Genomic DNA, 6,970 nt, shown 5'->3' on the forward strand with positions numbered 1-6,970 from the left:
AAAGCATGACTGCATCACAAGGGAAGTGAAGTGTGAAAGTATTTATTGAAGAATTTGTCAATTACCACAGATGCATTTTCCTCTTGTTTAGAGCCAGAATGGATTCAACAGGCAGATATTTACATTTTATTTTGAAATGAGAAAATTGATTGGGTCATTTATCTGGAATTTGAAGCAGATTAGTGCTGTGACTAATTGGTTTTGGTTGATAGTTTGAATAGATTTTTTTTCTTAAAAAATCCTTAAAAAATAATTTTAGGGCTTCAGTTTTGTTTTTTTCCCTCTGTGACGTGTGCTCAGTGTTTTCCTCATTTAGCTACATACATCTGCAAATAAACCCAGCTGTTAGTTCTTCAGTTATCACTTCATGCTCCACAGTTTTTATCTGGTCTCACCATAACTGTTTCCTCTGCTCTCTATACACTCTATAGCAGGGTCTGCTCTCTGCAGTTCTGGAGATGCAAGTGGCTCCTTGGATCTTCCATAATGGCTCTTAATAACTTTAGATAGAAATGATAAAGAAACTAACACATGTTTTCAAATATAGAAATGATACAGAAGGCTAATTTAATCAAATTTTCATTTTTTCATGGATTAATTTAATCAAATTTTCACAAGCGAATGATACTAAAAGTATCAGTGATATTTTTAGATTTATTCACGTTTTCTACATGCCTGGAAACCCATCCTACACATATGAATATATAGTCTGGCCATGACTCATAGATAGAGCTCAGTCATGGGGCGAAATCTATGGCTGTCTTTCAAACTGTCTCCACATGCTCTTGTACAACAAACAACGTGACATACACACCGCTATGGATGTCAGTCAATGCGGCAGTCCGCCATACACTGTAGAAGAAGATGCAAATACGTTCTTTTTCTAAATAAAGGATGTTTTAAAACTACCAACATTAAGTAAATAATTCACTCATTCACTGCCATTCCATTGGCCTAGTCGTCATTTGAAATCCAACCGTTTATTGGACTAAAGCCGTCTTGCATTTTTTTACTGTGTGGGTGTCGGAACGAGCCCGTGTCATGATCTGCGTCTGCGTTTCCCCTCATGTGTCTCCTTGGCTGTGTCTCAATTCAGGGTCTGCATCCTACCTCGGCCGGATTCGTCGGCCGGTTACGTCACAGCGCCGCGACTCGGCCTGTCCCAATTCGAAGACTCCTTCAAATGCGGTCGACGAATGCGGCCTTCTTTTCGCCTGAATGAAGGATGGGTCGGGTGTATCCTTCAACAGGTAGCATTTCCCAAGATGCCTTGCGGGCCGGCCGGCAGAAAAACTTAAAAACAATGGCGGACAGTGAAGCGGGAGCTGTCGGAGAGGATTGCGCATATAAATGTAAGTATAAACTTGAAAACTGTCAGTTTAAGGACTTTTTGTGATACATGAACGTTATTTTAGTTAGAAATGTTACAGTAAAAGTGCTTGTATTGCGGTCTCGGCTCGTATGTTCGGCCGCGCTCGGTGTCGTACTTCTCCCGCTACGTTTCCCCCTGATTTTAATAGAAGTTTGTATTTTAGGACCAAAAGAGAAAACCAGGGAATTTATTAAGCTTAGGGCGGAGATGGACCACATGATCACCGGAGCAAAGTATTCGGCGGCTGTGGCATGGAGGTACAATAACATCTCATATTTTAAAAACTCGTTTGAGTATATTTTTTTCTGCGAAAACATGAAAGGAATAACCCGTTGTCCTCTTTTCTCTTCCTGTTTCTTTTCTTACATGTTTGTTAAGACTATTCTGGAGAAAATGGGCATCCAGGGGAAGGTGCCAGCGATGAGCTTCTGGAGCTGATCAGGGAGGATATGAGGCTGCAGAGCAGCAGAGAGCACAGGAGAGAAGGAAGAACTTTGACAGCTTTTTACTTTGCTAGAAAAAAATGGTTAATGAAGATTAAACATGTACATGTAAAAGAAATATCTAAATAAAATCAGTTCTGCATTAAACTCTTGAATTTTATTTTTGTTTACAAATGAGAATTGTTTACTAGAGGGTATCCGCTGGGTCTTGAAAAGTCTTAAAAGGTGATAAATCGGTTTTGGTCAAAGTAAGACCCTTAGAAAGTATTAAAAACTATTATCACATCTTTGCTCAGGCTCAGCTAGTCTAAAGTATTTTCTCTGAATTAGCTCTCCAACAGTCAAGGAAATGATTAACCCCCAGAGACCCACGGTTGTAGTATTACAACATCAGATTTAAGTCTACAAAAATAAACCTTCCCCATTTTTTTTCTTTTTAAAACCACATTTACATTGCTAATAGGTCCTATTCAGTTCTGCAACACTATTGGCTGTTAAAATGTGTAAATAGGCCCGTTTATCTGGCCTCCTAGAACAGCATGTGAAAGGTTAAAAAATATTTTGCAGTTGTTTTCTAAATTTGGGTTTCTGGGGGTTAAAAAGCTAAATAAAACGTCGAGCTCCATCGTTTAAGGTTCCTTCTGCCCAGCGGTTCCACGGTTGCTAGGCGACGGAACGTTCGCCGAGGGAGTTCATGAAGGCTAGGCCTGTCCAAATTCACAGCCGTTAACATCCGGTCTACCCGGCCGACGGAGGACGCAGCCCACGTCGGCCGGGTGCAGGGATGCAGACCCTGAATTGTGTTATCCATCCCTCTCTAGGTCCTCCCTCTGTGTCTCCTAGCGCCCTCATGTGTCCTTGTCTGCATCTCATTTTTGTGTCTCTTTGTGTGTTTCATGTGTCTCCTGTTTGCAGCCCTCCAGATCTTTTCTCCCAGGTCCTGTGTCCCTTCACGTTCTGTCCTTGTAGCTCCAGCCCTTTTTGTCCCCAGCTCTCTCCTGGTTTTCTTCATGTCTCTTAGTCTCCCCATCTTAGTTCACATAGGTCTATTATTTCATTTTAGTGTCCTTCCCCAGCTGTGTGTGTGTGTGTGTGTGTGTGTGTGTGTGTGTGTGTGTGTGCGTGTGCGTGCGTGCGTGTGTGTGTGTGTGTGTGTGTGTGTCTTTCCCCAGCTGTGTGTGTGTGTGTGTGTGTGTCCTTCCCCAGTCAGGTCTGGTGTCCTCCCCTGCTCCTTTCTGCTCCTCTCGGTTATTGTTTTCACCTGTGCCAGTTCTCTACACACCTGCTCCTCGTCTCCTATCACTCCAGCCCCAGTGTATAAAACACTGTCCTTGTCCAATGTTGTGTCGGTCCATTGATGTTGTTGTTCTGTCATTCTCGTCTCGCTTGGATCTCTAGTGTTATTTGTTCCTCTTGAGTCTCTAGTGTTTGTGGATCTCCAGATCATTATCTGGATTTTTGGTTTTTGGCTTCCTTCCCCTTTGGATTAATTTTGGTTCATCCTAAATAAAGGATTTTCTTGATTTTCACACCTGCCTCGTGTGATCCTGGTGTAAGGTTATGAAGTTCATCATTTTCAGCTCCACACAGCTGCCCCCTGTACACAGTAACACCCGTGTTGAAAACGCCAAGGTCGGGTGTTCCTCAGACTGTTTAAATTCCAGGAGAAGAGTCCGAAGGAGAAGAAGAACGCTTTCAATAATCAAAGTACTTAATTTGTGATTTAAGCTATTCGAAACAGATGTTGATCAATAATAATCAAGTGAATGATCTGTGAAATAAATATGTCATGATTTATGTTTAATGAAAACAGGACTATTGCACAGACAGACTGATCCTCATCTCCATAGAAACGCATGACACATTGTTCCAACCAATCAGAGCTTTCGGCTGCCGCAGGACAATCTGGCTTGTTGACTTAAAGCATCCAATCCGCTTTACTAAAACTTATCAACAATTCAGAGATATAAAACAAGGCAACGCCATTTTAAGCGCAGTTCCATTTTGACTTCAGTTCTAGTCACCGTCATCCTAAAGAGAAGCACAGCCTGGCCAGATGTGTTTTCTTCTTTAAACTAAGAACTGTGAAGTTGGAGATTTTCATCGTTTAACAACCAGACGACATCCTTTCAAAATAAGAGCACCTGCTGACGCTGCCAATCGGTACCGGGGTCGACCCTTCAGACGGGCTTTGACGTGCTGCGACCGCTGCTCCAACAGCTCCAGTACACATCCGAGGTCTCCAGACCTGGCATTTCCTGATCTACCTGGGAGGCCCCCCACTGGGTACGTACACGGCAAAATAGCGGCTCATGTCATCACTTTATAAGCCTCGTGATATCTAGTCATAACAAAGACGACCAGATTCAATGACGTCAGCCTAAGGAGACTGAACCAACCACACACACACACACACACACACGCACCAACACAACATCCAAATCCATTTTCATCCATCACAGAGTTAGTCCTGGTAGATTGTTTAGAATTTATAATTAAGAAATTAAAGATTCTCAAATGATCCCAACTCTGTCTCTTTTCTTGTCTCAAAGTCAATACAGAGTGTTTAATTAAACTCCCTGATGATAAAAACAGCCTATTCTTCTGATTATAAAAAGTGAACTACTTACAGTGTATTAAAATACAACTCTAGATAGTTACATCACTTCAATTCCGTTACACTGGGTATCTGCATTTTGGGTCCTAAACACCTCCTTGCTCGTATCGTGACAGAATGGACCGACCAACCCAGGAACCAGCAGCAACCCCAGGTAAACGGGATCTTCGCCATAGGATGTGCAATTTCTATGGTGACCCGGACGCCTGTCGGGATTTTATTTTGGACTTGGTGAGATTTTATGGCGTGGACTGTTTGGACACAGACTTAGTTATTTACATGGTGCTCAGCCTAAGGGGAAGAGCCCTGCAATGGGCCAGCCGCTGCCTCAAGCAATATCCTTTAGAGGAGATGGATTTTTGGGTTTTCGCAGAGGATCTGCTGGACGCCTGCTGCAGCCCACAAGCTCCCTCCTCACTCATCTCCCCACCTTCCTCCGGTCCAAAAGGTACTACCAGCTCTTTTTCGATGGATCACTATCTGTCAGCGAGCGTAAGGGCCGCCCTCTCAGCATCTCCGAAGTGCCACACCTCCACACCTTCGCCTGGTCCTGACAGTGCCACCTCCCTGTCTCCGGTGGACTGTTACTCCTCTTCTCCCTCTGTTTTAGCCGACACCATCATGGCACCTCCGATGGCCCGAGCTTCCACACCTCCACCTGTTCCAGACAGCGCTGCTGCATCCTCTCCGGTGGGCTGTCATTCCTCCTCATCCTCAGTTCCCGCCGACGTCACCCCCGCACCTCAGAGGAGCCGTGCTCGTTGCAGACGTCTCCGCCATCACCCACAGTCATCTACAGCCAGAGTTGTGCCGCCTGACCAAGAGGCCCCTGCTCTGCAACCCACATCTGAGCTCCATCTGCCATCTCCGCACCCTATTCTGGCAGTGAATCCAGTAGTCGCTCCGTCCACTCCGGTCCAGCCCTGTCCACGAGGCTCCGGTCCAGCCCTGTCCACGAGGCTCCGGTCCAGCCCATCCACGAGACTCCGGTCCAGCCCGTCCACGAGGCTCCGGTCCAGCCTGTCCACGAGGTCCCGGCCCAGCCTGTCCAAGGGTCGACGCCTCCAGTCCAAGGGTCGACTCCTCCAGAGTCTACGTTCCAGCCTGCAGATTGTTCACCTGCAGAGTCTACGTCTCCTGAGCCGCCACCGGCAGAGTCTACATCCCCGTCTCCAGAGTCTACGTCCCTGTCTCCAGAGTCTACATCCCCGTCTCCAGTGTCCCTATCTCCAGAGCCCCATTTGTCCCAGCCTCCTGAGTCTCCAGAGCCCCATTTGTCCCAGCCTCCTGAGTCTCCAGAGCCCCATTTGTCCCAGCCTCCTGAGTCTCCAGAGCCCCATTTGTCCCAGCCTCCTGAGTCTCCAGAGTCACATATGTCCCAGTCTCCTGAGTCTCCAGAGTCACATGTGTCCCAGTCTCCTGAGTCCCCAGAGTCACATGTGTCCCAGTCTCCTGAGTCCCCAGAGTCCCATGTTCCTCCGTTACCTGAGTCCTTTATTCGTCTTCCTCCTCCTAAGCCCCCGACCCCTGGATTTCCCAGCTCCCGTCTCCTGGTTCCCCATCACTGGCCCCTCAGAGTTCCCTGTTCCCGGCTCCTGTCTCCCCATCGCTGGCCCCCCAGAGTTTCCTTTTCCCGGCTCCTGATTCCCCGTCGCCGGTCCCCAGAGTCTCCTGTTCCCTGACTCTCCGTCGCCGGTCCGCCGGACTCCTCTGGTCTCTGGTCCCCTTGTTTTTGTTTGTCTGTTGTCTTGTTGGCATCTAGCCGATCACAATTCGACAACTGATTACAAAAGAACGGATAACGCTCAAAAGTGCGGATTCTTCCTGGTGTAACAGGTGAGTCTCCACTTTGATTTGTTAGTTTTGGCGTTGACATCATCTTAGAGCACAAAAAAACCCCAGTGAAAACACTGAAAAACACTGGCAGCGAAGGGCTTTTCTGATCAGGAAATGGCTGGCAGTGAATGAGTTAAGTGGTTCTCTCACATTTGTCTAAAAATCTCGGTCAATACCACGACTTGGACCGAAAGCAACTATTGGACCATCTGGTTGTTTGTCTCGCTGAACCACAGCACTTCTGCATTTACCTGGGTCCTCCACTTATTACATTTCTTACACATTTTGCAACAGAACTCCACGGGTGTGAGAGGTTTTCTGCTCAACAACATCAGAGAAGGAGAAACAGCCAGCTGCTACCACTGCAACTTTAGGACAAACTACCAGACTCCCAAAAAGACAAACACCATTTGAAGTCACGGGCAACAAGATGTTTGGATGTAGAAAATGGCCACTGGTGTTTAGCGCTCTCTTGTTCCCTCCGACAATGCCGGTTCTGGTTTCGGTGGACGTGATTCAGGGTGTTTCTCAATGTCAAGGTGCCCGGCCTGGCAAGGCGATGTCTTGCCAGGCCGGGCACCTTGCTCACAAGGACACTGTCCTTCCTTGGTCAAACAAAATGGTTAAATGTGTAACGGAATTTAAGTGATGTAACTATCTAAAGTTGTATTTTACTACACTGTTAGTAGTTCACTTTTATAA

At 46.4% G+C, this 6,970-nt stretch overlaps 1 long non-coding RNA gene across 1 annotated transcript; it reads left to right on the forward strand.

Moving 5' to 3' along the window:
- Positions 1 to 1,275: 1,275 nt before the first annotated feature.
- Positions 1,276 to 1,820, forward strand: LOC139070092 (uncharacterized). The gene is made up of 3 exons (XR_011520739.1): positions 1,276 to 1,352; positions 1,536 to 1,629; positions 1,751 to 1,820. It is a non-coding gene; the product is annotated as an uncharacterized lncRNA (long non-coding RNA).
- Positions 1,821 to 6,970: the final 5,150 nt, after the last annotated feature.

Source organism: Nothobranchius furzeri, chromosome 5 (assembly GCF_043380555.1).
Source record: "Nothobranchius furzeri strain GRZ-AD chromosome 5, NfurGRZ-RIMD1, whole genome shotgun sequence".
Lineage (NCBI taxonomy): Eukaryota > Metazoa > Chordata > Actinopteri > Cyprinodontiformes > Nothobranchiidae > Nothobranchius > Nothobranchius furzeri.